Below are 14774 nucleotides of genomic sequence, written 5' to 3'. Positions count from 1 at the left end.
TTGTGAGTGGGTAGGTGTTGGATGGTGAAGATACAGAGATCATTTTGTGGGTGGTGTTATAACCCTTCTAAATACCGACCTGTCTGTCTTCATTCTTTCCCCAAATATTTATTGAGCATACAGCTGAAGGGAGATGGACAGTTAACAGGAAAATACATAGTATGTCAGACATTTAATCCTTTTTTGTTTGAAAATCATTGTATTGGCATGTGAGTAGATTTCTGAGTATTGCCATTCAAAATTAATTCAGCTACCTTTTAACATATGGCCAATTATAGATGGATTTTCTGTAAACTATACTCATGAAATTACAGCTTATTGTGTATTCTTAAAACTTTTTTTTTGTCAAAAAGTATAACTTATGAAACAGCATCTAGATTAGGGGAAATTTTACTTCATTAAAACAATCCATTCTCAAAGACTTCTCAAGGAACTTTTGTTTTCACAGAAAGAAAAATAAACCTTTAAAGGGATGCAGAGTTAATGTAAAACGTTTTTCAAATTTTCTTATGTCAGACTTCATTTTGAAGTAAAGAATGGTTAAAAAAGAAAGAATCCGCCCCCCCCCCCCCCCCCACACTGTTACACTGTCACAACTGATAAGAAGCCCACAGGCCCAGGAACAGCTCCAGGTTGCCCTCTTTTGGTACCTGCCCTACTACAGCTCTCTGCAGAGAGAGGGAGTCTAGGCTGCCCTAGCTTAGCCTGATCCATTCCTGCTCTCGAGAATCCTGACTTAAAAATAGTCTGGCCATCTGCTGGCAGATGAGACAACAGCTGAGCTATTTTTAGTTTCAAAGAATTTAGGATTGTTGTGGGATTGGGCTTGAAGGTAGCATTGTTTATCTGCTAGGGAGGGTGCAGTTGGGACTTATTCCAGTAAGGCCTCTAAGTTTCAGGAGTTTCTTTTATGTTAGGGTTGTGACTAGTTCAGCTTATGCTTTCTGACATCGAATGAAGAGTATCTATGAAGATACTCTGCAAATGTTAGGATGAAAGAGTTCAAGGTTGGAAACTGGCACTGATACACAATAAGAGTGAAAAAGGTGAAGAGCTGACCAGAAGAAGGTTTTAAAGGGAAGGGAGGCATATACTGGCAGTGATAAGGGTGGGTTCCCAGGAGGTATATGGGAAAATAATGGAGACAAAATTGTTAGGGAAGTAATTTTTGCATCAGACAGGGTATGAATTTATATTGTTCATCATATTATAAAGTGATCCTGCTGACTTAGTTTTCTTATATAAGAGTCTATTACCTATAATTATAGTTTCATCCAGAAATACAATATTGAGACTCAAACTTTTCAGAACTTGCTTCCTTCTGCCCCTTTAATCCCACCCTTATTTTTGTTGGTGGTGTTATAAAAAAGATATGTCAGTGGAGGGGAAATTACTTGAATGCTTTGGGCCCTGGTTTTATGCTACTTTTGGTAACTATTGATTTTCATCACTCTTCACCATTTATGAAAAAATGATTTATCCCCAAACAATATCCTGCCATCAGTGAACACCTTAATTATAATTTAAATCCATTAACAAATCTCCGTTTAAGCCTTCTTTGATATCTAAAGTAAAAGGTGTTTTCAGTAAGCCAGGCTACCTGAATTTTTGAGATGGGTAGAAGAAAAGAGTATAATTAATGACATAACCGAAAGATTGATCCTATTTGTATTTGTTCTTTTCTTTCACATTTCAGATTTGTTTTTAGGACACTTGCTCTAGAATAGTGTTGACTAAAATAAATGTTGTAGAGTACAAGTTCTTAGAGAAGCTCTTTGAAGAAAATAAGTTTGGGTTGAAAAAATAAGTTTGGATTACAGTGTGTAATCTGTTTCCATTTGGGAAATTTATAATGCACATGAACATAGTTAAGATTCTGAAAAGTCCTCCAAGAAAGACACCTGCTCAATTTTGTTTAATGAAGTTTTTCCTGAATTTATGTGATCCTTTTTCATTGTTTGCTAACTCAGTTAACTCCCCTAGGATATGTTGTTCCTTGGAACTTACTTTGGGACACTGGGGAAAGAAAGGCAAGTACAGTAACCCTAACTACTGGTGAGACCATCTTCTAGAAGAGGTTTGGGGAAACCAGTGCACAAACCTGTGTTTCTCTAAACACAGGTTTGGGGAAAGTAGTAGATGTGTTAATAGTGTGGGAAGGAGAAGAAAGTCCGAAATAAGGAGCAGTAGAAATATCGAGATCAGAGGACTGTTTGCTGACTAGCTTTCTTTCCCACCCCATCTAGGGGCAGATAACTCATTTGTGTCTCTTGGTAAGGTTTAACTTAGAGAGAAAATTGTGAATGGGAAATAATTTGGGGAAATATTTGTCATAATATTCCTCACATAATGGAGGAAGGAAGATATTTGAAAAGGAAAAATACATGAGTAAGTTATTGTTGTCATTCCGAACTAGGTATATATTTCAATCAGATATTTGTTGAACTCCTCATATGTTCAGATACTACTTCATTGCTGGGTATACAGCAGTGAACCAAACATGCTTTCATAGAACACACATTCTAGTGGGGTGAGGGTGATAGTAACAACCTTATATCATCAGAAGAAAGAGTTCAGAAGGTTAAAGGGAAAAGGGTGGGAGTACTGATTTAGTTGGAGTTGTCAGGAAAGTCCTATCTGTGAGATGACATTTGAGCAAAGAAGTGACATAAGTGGGGGATTTAGTCTTTCAGATACTTGGATGAAATAGAAACAGGAAATAGCAAGATGGATGTGTGCTTGGTGTGTTTCAGGATGCAAGGAGGCTTGTGTGGCTGGGAGAGAGACAGAGAGAAAGATGGGAGGGGGTGGGCAGATTTGGGATTTTAGTGACAGCATGTTTATATTTTTAAAGGCTCACTGTGGCCAGAGACCATGGGGACTTAGGCTAAGTTGGTGGTGGTGGAAAGGGTGATAATTGTGTGCATTTGGAATATATTTTGGAATCCACAGGATTTGCTGATGGGTTGGTTAACAGAGGGGATGGCATCCAGTCTTGTAGCCAGAGCTTCAGGGTAGAGGAAGATGGCATTCACCTCAATGGGGGACACTAGGATAGAAAAAGCCTTTGGGAAATAGATTTTTAGACAGTAAAACATTTTCATCCTGCCTTTTCTATGTATTTTAGAATGTTTTAATGATAGAATTTTCAGATGATATAATAGGATATTTTCTACTGAGAATAACACAAAATAATTTCAATTTGTTTTGTCTGTTTTTTTTTTTTTTTGAGACGGCGTCACGCTCTGTCACCCAGGCTGGAGTGCAGTGGCGCGATCCTGGCTCACTACAAGCTCCGCCTCCCGAGTTCACGCCATTCTCCTGCCTCAGCCTCTCCAGTAGCTAATCTCATGTAGCGCTACCGCGCCCAGCTGATTTTTTTTGCATTTTTATTAGAGATGGGGTTTCACCGTGTTAGCCAGGATGGTCTTGATCTCCTGACCTTGTGATCCTCCTGCCTTGGCCTCCCAAGGTGCTGGGATTACAGGCGTGAGCCACCGCGCCCGGCCTGCCTTGTCAGGTTTTTTGCAGGGAGGTTTTTTTATCAAAGAAATGAGCCTTTCACTTGTCTGGTTCTTTTCCTGGAATAGGAACTTTGTGGATGTAATTAGTGAAAGATCTCAAGGTGATGTTGAGATCCTCAACTTAGAGCCTTTAGGTGGGCCCTAAATCCAGTGAATGGTGTCCTTTTAAGGAAGAGGAAGGGACACAGTCACATACAAAGGAAAAAGTCCATGTGAAAATGGAGACGAGATCAGTTACTGCTGCCCCAAGCTATGGAATGCCAGAAGCCACCAGAAGTAGGAAGAGGCAAGGAGGGATTCTTCCCTTTGGATGTAGCATAGCTCTGCTGTGACCTTGATTTTAGATTTTGGGCCACCAGAACTATGAGAGGAAATTTCTGTTGTTTTAAGCCACCAAATTTATGGTAATTTGTTAAGGCAGCCTTAGGAAATGAATGCAAGTTCCCTTTTATCCTAACTTTTCAGACCCATTTTGATTTCTTTATTCAAGTTTCCACTTACAGAGTCTACTGTACATATGTTTACACAATCAGATCCTGTCTTTGGCTCATCTCTGATTGTTTCATGAATCTAGAAAGCAGTTATTCTGAGGCTTTAGTGTGTTATAAGTAGAGGCTCTTGAAAAGCTTCTTAAAAGGTCTGGGCTCAAGTATTTAAGAATATTTAAAAAGTTTTGTGTTCTGCTTTTGATATTTTGTTTTGCTTAGACTTAGACTTGATGTAACTAAATTTGTTTATATAACCTATGTTATCTTTTCATTCAGAAAAGTCTTTGAAAATCTTTAAAATGGCCGGGCGCGGTGGCTCACGCCCGTAATCCCAGCACTTTGGGAGGCCGAGGCAGGTGGATCATGAGGTCAGGCATTCGAGACCAGCCTGGCCAGCATAGTGAAACTCCGTCTCTACTAAAAATACAAAAAGTTAGCCGGGTGTGGTGGCAGTGGGCGCCTGTAATCCCAGCTATTTAGGAGGCTGAGGCAGGAGAATCGCTTGAACCTGGAAGGCGGAGGTTGCAGTGAGCCAAGATTGTGCCACTGCACTCCAGCCCGAGAGACAGTGCGAGAGTCCGTCTCAAAAAAAAAAAAAAGAAAATCTTTAAAATATTTCATATTACCACTGGCGTGTCTTTAGGAAACTCCATGTGAGGCTATTAATTTTTCTTAACAAAAATGTGTACATTGAGACTTCATTTAATCAGCTGTTTAACAATCCTCATCTGTCAGAACTTTGCTAAGAAATAATAAAAATATAAGCAGTCAAAGTACATATCTTGAAGGCCAAGCACTTTATATAGAAGAGAATCTCTATGGCTTTTACTCAATCTGTATGCTTTTATAATTCCAGTAAGTTTGGTAATTTGATATTTTTTAAAAACGAATCCTTCAAATCATTTTCAAAAGTGTAACTACAACAGTAAAATTTACTGTGATACGGGGCCCGGCGTGGTGGCTGGCGCCTGTGATCCCAGCACTTTGGGAGGCTGAGGCGGGCAGATCATGAGGTGAGGAGATCGAGACCATCCTGGCTAACACAGTGAAACCCCGTCTCTACTAAAAATACAAAAAATTAGCCAGTCATAGTGGCGGGCGCCTGTAGTCCTAGCTACTCGGGAGGCTGAGGCAGGAGAATGGTGTGAGCCCGGGAGGCGGAGCTTGCAGTGAGCCGAGATTGCACCACTGCACTCCAGCCTGGGCGACAGAGTGAGACTCTGTCTCAAAAAAAAAAAAAAAAAAAAAAAATTTACCGTGATACTCTTAGCTAAAGATAAATAACTACTGTTAACTTTTTGAAAAACAACTTTCTGATAAATGATTTACATACTATAGTATTTACTTTTTTTGAGTGTAATGCTTTTTGGTAAATTTACTGAATTATGCAGCCATCAGCATAAATCCAGTTTTAGAACATTTCTATTACCTCAATAAGATCTGTAGTGCCCTTGTTGTCATCCCTAGCTTCTGGCATTCACTAATCTATTTTCTGTCTTTAGAGTTGCCTTTTCTGGACATTTCATGAAATGCAGTTATACACAGGTGGTCGTTAGTGTCTGGTTTCTTTCAGTATGTTTTTGAGGTTCATTCATGAAGTTTGTATCCACACTTCATTTCCTTTTATTGATGAATAGCATTCCATTGTTTAGATATCCTATATTTTGTTTATCCATTTACCAGTTGATGGATATTTGGGTTGAATGAATAATACTGCCATGAATATTTGTGTGTAAGTCTTTGTGTGGACGTAAACTGTTATTTGTCCTAGGTAGACAAACTGGGAAGGGAATTGGTGGGCCACTTGATAAATTTATGTTTAACTTTTTAAGAAACTGCTAAATTATTTTCCAGCTTACATACCCACCAGCAGTGTATGAGGCTTCCCGTTTCTTCAAATTCTCACCAATATTTGTTACTGCCTTTTTATTTTTAGCCATCCTAGTTGTTATGATGAAGTGTTACTTCATTGAAACACTGTTAACTTTTTGAAGTACAGATTAAATATCCTTTATCAGAAATGCTTGGGATCAGAAATGTTTTCAATTTTGTTTTTTTTTTTTTTTTGGACTTTGGAATATTTGCATATACATAATGAAATATCTTGGGGATGAGATTGAAGTCTAAACACAAAATTTACTAATGTTTCACATCCACCTTATACACAATCCAAAGGTAATTTTATGCACTATTCTTTTTTTTTTTTTTTTTTTTTGAGACGGAGTTTAGCTGTTGTTGCTCAGGCTGGAGTGCAGTGGTGCGATCTCAGCTCACTGTAACTTCCGCTTCCCAGGTTCAAGTGATTCTCCTGTCTCAGCCTCCCAAGTAGCTGGGATTACAGGCATGCGCCACCATGCTCAGCTAATTTTGTATTTTTAGTAGAGACGGGGTTTTGCCATGTTGGCCAGGCTGGTTTCAAACTCTGACCTCAGGTGATCCGCCGACCTTGGCCTCCCAAAGTGCTGGGATTACAGGCATGAGCCACTGCACCTGGTCTTATGCACTGTTGTTAATTTTGTGCATGAAACAAAATTTTGACTGTGACCCATCACATGAGATGAGATTCGGAATTTTTCACTTCTGGCTTCATGTCAGTTCTCAAAAAGTTTCAGATTTTGGAACATTTCAGTTTAGGAATGCTCAACCTGTATTTTTCCAAAACTTCATTCTACACACACATACATGGGAGCATGGACATGCACAAGCATATTCTTCAAAAAATTGAACAGCCAGATGTGGCGGCTCACACCTGAAATCCCAGCACTTAAAGAGGCCAAGACAGGGAGATCCCTTGATCCCAGGAGTTCAATACCAACCTGGGTAACATGGCTAAACCGTGTGTCTACAAAAAATACTAAAAAAAAAAAATTACTGGGTGTGGTGGTGTGCACAAGCTACTTGGGAGGATGAGGTGTCCCAGAAGGTTGAGGCTGCAGTGAGCTGTGATCACACCACTGGACTCCAGCCTGGGTGACAGAGTGAAACCCTGTCTCAAAAAAAAAAAGGCCAGGCGTGGTGGCTCATGCTTGTAATCTCAGCACTTTGGGAGGCCGAGGTAGGCGGATCACAAGGTCAGGAGATCGAGACCATCCTGGCCAACATGGTGAAACCCTGTCTCTACCAAAAATACAAAAATTAGCTGGCTGTGGTGGTGCGTGCCTGTAGTCCAGCTGCTCGGGCGGCTGAGGCAGGAGAATCGCTTGATCCCGGGAGGTGGAGGTTGCAGTAAGCTGAGATCGCGCCACTGCACTCCAGCCTGGCAACAGAGTGAGACTCTTGTCAAAAAAAAAAAAAAAAGGTATTTAATTTTTAAGGCAATAATAGGAGGAAAAAGAATAGCTAACATTTATTGAGTGTTTACTGTATGCCAGGTTCCGTGCCAATTAAATACTTCATTGACTTTATCTCAGTTAGTCCTCAGAACAACCCTATATGCTTAGGTTCTGTTATTACCTGCATTTTGCAAATGAAGAAAATGAGTTTGTGTTTGGCAGAATTCGAATATGACCTTAGAGCCTACATAGTCATCTTGGGAGTTGTGTCGCACTCTGCTTTTTGGCCTAATGTGTCAGTCCTGTGCTGCACCTTTAATCACAGTACTACATGTTTGTAAGTAACAATACAAAAAGGGAAAGAAGGGCAACTGTAGAAAGAAAGGCACTGTCAAAAAGAGAAAAAGGGCCATATACTGAACAGACATAGAAATAACAGCAATACAGGAAAATATTGCCATGTACATTTCAGTGAATCTCCAGGGTAAATATTCATGTGTTCATCATGGGATCCCCAAATCTGTCGTGTACAATATAATTTTAATTCTCTTTTCTGCTTAAGAAGTCAGGCAAATTCGTGTGTATGTATCTTCTAAGATTTAATTTTAAAGTAGAGTGTCAGTAATTTAAGCCATTTGGAAATTTAATGTGCCCTGTAACACCTCCCAGGGATTCAGGATAGGTTAGCTTTTATTGTGCTTCTATGCCTAACCGTTTAAAACTACTCTCATTTGCTTTTTATATTAATATTTTGTAACATTTCAAATCATTTTAAGAATTGATACAAGAACAAAATCTTATTAAAATGTTATGTTATGTGAAATTACCAATAAGACTTTATCTTAAAATAACTAGTTGTAAATCTCAGTGACTTCATATGTAAGTATATAAAAGTACTTATTGTGTAATTGTAATGATTTTCTGTTCTCATCAATATTTCATGTGCATTTTCTATATATCTATGTTGTCTTCCTACCTAGCATTTTAACAGTGTGTCATTTGTTTAAATATTTTTGAGTTTGGGGACATGTTACATTTAAGTTTTGCTGCACAGATTTTTTTTTAAAATTAATCCCTTGCAGAATTTGTTTAGTGTTTGTTATATATGCAGAACTGTTTAAAATAAACTCTTAAGATTTTGATTGTTGGATTAGAGTGTGGTCATTCATGACTGTTCCTTAAGGCAAGGTTGCCATACATAGTATACCTGTGCTAGGTACAAATAAACAACAGAGCACTGAGGAGGACGAGACAGAGAATTTGCTGTCTTTAGATTTATTGGTTTTGGTCAGTGTTTTATCACTTCATCTTTCCTTTGCATTTTTTTTTTTCTGTTCTAAGAGTGAAAAACAAAGACATAAAAATTCCTCTTTATAGTTAGGATAGCTGTACTTTCATTTTCTATGAATTTGATACTTTTCATCCTTTTTTTCTTGAGGGTTATTAGAGTATATCTTAGTCTGTTTAAGCTACTATAACAGAATACTGTAAACTGGGTGGCTTATGGACAACAGAAATTTATTTCTCACAGTTCTTTATTTCTCACTGGGAATTCAAAGATCAAGGTGCTGACAGATTCCATATCTGGTGATGGCTGGTTCCTTATAGACAGCACCTTCTAGTTGTGTTGTCACATGGTAGAAGAGTGAAATACACCTCTTTTATAAGGGCACTAATTCCATTCATGAGCGCTCCACCCGTATGACCTAGTCACCTCCTGAAGGCCCCACCTCTTAATTCCATCACACTGGGAATCAGGTTTCAACATGTGATTTTTTTGGGAGGACACAAACATACAGACCATAGCAGGGTATATAATAAGTATGTATTTTAAAAGTTCATTTTGTTTCTCTGAATTGATGGGTGTTTTAATAGCAGTTACTAAGTAATTTTAAAACATCACATCATATTCCATCAGTCATTTTCAATTTGTATTAGTATAGTACTTAATGTGGTATCTGGTAAGATTGACTAGTCTTTGTTGTTTCTTAATTTTTTTTTAATAATATTCTTTTTCCAAATAACTTAAGGATTTTCTTTTAAGTTTTCTAATGCTCATTCTTAACATGTTACTTAATCAGATTTTCTTGCCTTCTCTTCTTATACATTAGATAAAAAGTGTTATAGTTGGGAAGTAGTTGATTATTTTGTTTCATCCAATTTGTTGGGTCCCCATGCTTCCATTCCCTAAGTTTTACTTTTTACCTGATAATTGAGAATGTGTTTGTTTAATGCAGTATCAGAAAGCAACAATGTTTAATGCAGTGACAAGCAAAGCTTATGTGTAATTTCTGATGTGCTTTGATCTTTAGAAATAAGAATGGAACCATGTGCATCTTCTGCAAAGATGAAGAGTAAAAATAAGGTGTAGGTTGTTTGATACTAGTTAATAGTAGTTAAGATTTTATAGTATACACCAGTGTCCAAAAATGAGTTTTTACAATTATTAGAGAAAAAATTTTTTATAGTAAATAACAGCTCTGTGTCTGTAGTTATCTTGCTAGAAGATACAAAGGCAGAAATAAAGTTATATTATTAGAATGTGTTTTTTTTTACTAACTGCAATGATGAATCTGTGTGTTTGAATAAATGAAGTGAAGGTATTTTGTTCTTTTTGTTTCTACCCTCAATCCCCATTTTTATAACTGTTATAGAAGATTCCTTGAGTGGTAAAGTAGAAGGAAAGGTTCTTTTGTTTGTAATATGTACACATTCTTTCCTTAAAAAGTCATTGAGTATGTCAACATACACTCTCTTAAACTTGTATATATGGCTACCTTTATTGAATTGTTTTCCTTATGAAATAGTTAAATATTTCTCAATTCTTAATTTTCTTTTACATTTCAAAAAGCACCCTTTAGTAGGTAATTAATACGCAAAATTATGGTTTCTCTAAGAAAATGTTAGGTTCTCAAAATTGTCACTATTATAGTTCTTTTTGTTTGATTGCTTTTTCTTGGTTTGAATGAAAAATATCTTTAAGAAAGGTTTGCTAATCTTTTTCTGTTTTATCACTAAGTTAAAATTATATTTATGTTTACTAAGTAGTTTTCAGTTTTGTGTTATTAAATTGAGTAGCCTTTTTTTTTTTTTTATTTTTAGCACTCCCCTAAATGGTTTCTACCAATTCAGTCTCATTGAAGCTTTCTATCCTTAACATTTGTAAAAATAATATAATCTTTCATTAATAGCAAATAAGCTTTGTTTGGTTTTGCTGCTCATGCATGCCTAATGCTGTTCTGTGTAAGATATATCTCACTAGTTGGCTTGACTAAAACTTCTTAATGTAAAGGTTTTATTGATTTAGTAAATTAATGTCCCTAAATATTTTGTCTGAGATAGTCACTATTAATAATTTGGCTTTTCAGAAAGTGTATAAGAAAACAAAAAATTTTTTTTTTGAGTTTGGAAATTAAATGTTCTTAAGAATATTTGCTTTTTTTCTAGCTCTTTCCATTTTTTTTTAAATTCTTATTATTTATTTATTTATTTATTTATTTTGAGATGGAGTCTTACTCTGTCGCCCAGGCTGGAGTGCAGTGGCACAATCTCGGCTCACTGCAAGCTCCGCCTCCTGGGTTCACGCCATTCTCCTGCCTCAGCCTCCCGAGTAGCTGGGACTACAGGCACCTGCCACCACGCCTGACTAATTTTTTGTATTTTTAATAGAGACGGGGTTTCACCATGTTAGCCAGGATGGTGGCCTGCCTCAGCCTCCCAAAGTGCTGGGATTACAGGCGTGAGCCACTGTGCCCGGCCTAAATTCTTATTTTTATCCTGAATTGTTTGTTTTTTTGTTTTGTTTTTTGTTTTGTTTTTAAAGACGCCCAGACTGGAGTGCGGTGGTGCCATGTCGGCTCACGGCAACCTCCGCCTCTCGAGTTCAAGTGATTCTCCTGCCTCAGTCTCCCAGGTAGCTGGGATTACAGGCACATGCCACCATGCCTGGCTAATTTTTGTATTTTTAGTAGAGACGGGGTTTCACCATGTTGGCCAGGCTGGTCTTGAACTCCTGATCTCGTGATCCGCCCGCCTCAACCTTCCAAAGTCCAGGGATTATACAGGTGTAAGCTACTGGGCCTGGCCCTGAATTTTTTATTTTAAAAAATTACCACAGTATTTCCATTCCTTTTTTTGACCCATTTACATTAATTTCCTACCGGATTCTCCTTCTTTCTCCTTCTTTTCAAACCCTCAGAATCTCTGTCAGCATTGATTTATGAAAACATTCTTGATTTATAAAGACATTTTAACTCAATTCAAACAGTTTAGAAATAATCAGAGGGTAAGCTGAAATACAAATATACATTTAGTTTACAACCCTTGATGTATCCTCACAAATGACCACTACGTTGCAGAAATGAGGGAAAATTCACTACATGGTAGAACAGTAAGTAGATAGGTGGAAGTTTATTGCTAGATCCCAGGAGGAATGAAAAGCTAAAAGGATGAGAGAGAAGAGCTAGATATGGAGGACAGGGAACATAAAGCTGTGTAACATATGGATAACTCATTTTCTGAAGCATAAAACAAAAACTAGAAATTGCTGGCAAAACAATAATCAGAGAGATGCTGGAGAAAACTTCTGCACTAAAAAATACTTGTGTGTGCAAACTGCTATATTCTAGGAAGAAAAATACTCGATGTAAAAAGACTTACAAATCTCAGTCTAGCAATATTTTTTAATATTAAAGATAAAAAATTAATCTTGTAAATATCCAGGCAGAGAAAATAAGCTTCCAGAAGAATAGTTCAGTTTGTTAAGACTGTAAAGAATTAGTAGCACCCATGGCTATTTAAGGAAAAAAAAATTATAAGAGTTTCAGCCTAGGTACATTTAATAGGAATTTGCTGAAAATGATAAAACAGCAACTCTGCTAATAAACATAGGCATTCTCTTTTATATCTTTTTTTAAAAAATGTCTTATCTCACCTCTCTGTCATCTTTTTCCCTTGTTCCCTTCTTTATCTCCCTCATCTCTCCACCCCTTTCTTTCACCCCCTCTATTTCAAATTCTTCTAGAATATTGTTAGAAAACAATGAGAAATGTGTTACAAAGATATATGTACAAGTGTATTCATCATTTTGCTGTTTATAATTACTAAAATATGAAAATAACTCAAGTAGTCAACAATATAGGATTGATTAAATGATGTTGTGTTAATACAAGGGAATGTTACAAAGTACTATGTAGTGATGTGCTTGAAATATACTTACTGAAATGGGAAGATGAATGATTGGAAAAAGCAGATTATATAGTACTTTTCTTAGAACAAATATGTGTAGGTATACAGGGAAAAGGTGTTGCAAATACAAGGAAATTTTGACAAATATAATCATACCAAGTAACACGTTTTACTGTCTTGTGGTAGAACTACTATAAAATATTCATGGTGTGGTTAGAAGTATGTCATTGGGCCAGGTGCGTTGGCTCACGCCTGTAATCCCAGCACTTTGGGAGGCTGAGGTGGGTGGATCACCTGAAGTCAGGAGTTTGAGACCAGCCTGGCCAACGTGGTGAAACCCCATCTATAGTAAAAATCCAAAAAATTAGCCAAGCTGTGGTGGCAGGTGCCTGTAATCCCAGCTACTTGGGTGGCTGAGGCAGGATGATAGCTTGAACCTGGGAGGTGAAGGTTGCAGTGAGCCGAGATTGCACCATTGCACTCCAGCCTGGGCAACAGCGAAACTCTGTCTCAAAAAAAAAAAAAAAAAAAAAAAGACGTACGTCATCGAGGAGTCTGTATACTTCTGAAGAACTTCTACAAATGCAAAAATATTACCTATTTATCTTCTTTCTCAAGCATGTGGTATTTAAATATAGAGTAAGAGGAAAAAGAAAACATACACACAAGTATAAGTAGTGGGCTTATTGAAGTAGAAAAATAAAATCAAGGAAGAAGGTTGCTGACATCAAATATAGATAATTGAATAATAGTCATATTTATTTACGAGCAAGTCAACCTCATAGTGAACACGGATAATTTAAATGTTTTTGATATTGCTTGGAGTATGCCTAACTAGGGTATTAGATATTGATTGTACTTTGGGCTTTATTACCCATTAGCTTGTAATAATAGGAAGGAAATTGTTTTGTTCTTCAAGTCAAGACCTTTCTCACTTTGATTTCTCAAAATGAAAGAATAACTGGCCTCACATAGGATTTTGACTAGGAAATATTTATACAGTAAATCCTGACTTAATGTCATTGATATAGGTTCTTGGAAACTGACTTTAAGTGAAATGACATACAGCAGGTCCTTGAATAACGTTGGTTAGTTAAACATCATGTCATTATAAGGTTGATTAGAAAAAATTGATTTTGTTATACATAATTTTGCTTAAAATCACAGTTTCCAAGAACAACAATGTTAAGTGAGGACTTACTGTAATTTATGTCTTTGGTAATCTTAAGTATTATATAAGAAATAAAAAGTATTTTTGAGAGAACCTAATTGGTTGCTGTTATTTTCTAAAACACAAGCCTTAGCCTCATCACAAAAAAGAAACCTAAGTTAAGAAAGGTGTGTAAGGTTTCAGATCTCATTTTCATGTATGTATCCATTTAGGCCTTCTCAACACATCCAGAAAAGGTATGGAAAGCTAATTCAAGAGTATAGGTTGTTTTAATGTTTGTAGAAAGCCCGGTGTTAACCAGTATAGATTTACTCTTGCAGATACTTCGGTTTACATCCTTTCTAGAGATGGATACCAAGTTCTTTTCAATTATATGGAAACTGCCATTTATCAATTATTTTCCTGTATTTCATATTTGAGTCACAAAACAGTACTGTGAGTCATAGATGTTCTTTTTCTTTTATTTCTTTTTTTATTTTTTGAGATGGAGTTTCACTCTGTCAACCAGGCTAGAGTGCAGTGGCACAATCTCAGCTCACTGCACCCTCCATCTCCAGGTTCAGGTGATTCTCCTACCTCAGCCTCCTAAGTAGCTGTGACTACATGTGCATGCCACCATGCCTGGCCAATTTTTATATTTTTAGTAGAGAAGGGGTTTTACCATGTTGGCCAAGCTGGTCTTGAACTCCTGACCTCAAGTGATCTGCCCGCCTCGGCCTGTAATCCCACCACTTTGGGATTCCAAAGTGGTGGGATTACAGGCATGAGCCACTGCGCCCAGCCTTTTTCTCATATTTCATATTCATAAGTGCTTTCCTGAAATTAGCTAAAATTTGTGCTTATTCCATTATAACTTGATTAAAACTTTTTTAGTCCTGAGTAGATGCACTTCTGTCTTCCTTCCCTTCTTTGCCCATTGGGAAATTTCTCAAAAGTCTTCCTTCATAATAATTCAATATTTATTTATGTTTGTTACTAGTATTTATTTGCAGATAACCTTTGGGAATATTAGACATGTTAGTTATTCATATGTTGGTACTGTCCTTAGATTTTTGGAGAGTGCTTTCTTGCCTTCAACATCTAGCTGAGTTTTGTCCCACTGAGAGAATGGGAAACTTCACTGAAATGATGG

At 37.0% G+C, this 14774-nt stretch overlaps 1 protein-coding gene across 7 annotated transcripts in view; it reads left to right on the top strand.

Moving 5' to 3' along the window:
- Nucleotides 1-14774, top strand: part of ARFGEF1 (ADP ribosylation factor guanine nucleotide exchange factor 1) — a 143678-nt gene that overhangs the window by 3265 nt on the left and 125639 nt on the right. The window lies entirely within an intron of this gene.

The sequence above is a fragment of the Pan troglodytes genome, chromosome 7 (genome assembly GCF_028858775.2).
Source record: "Pan troglodytes isolate AG18354 chromosome 7, NHGRI_mPanTro3-v2.0_pri, whole genome shotgun sequence".
NCBI classification, from domain to species: domain Eukaryota; kingdom Metazoa; phylum Chordata; class Mammalia; order Primates; family Hominidae; genus Pan; species Pan troglodytes.
This window is presented reverse-complemented; position numbering and strand designations above follow the sequence as displayed.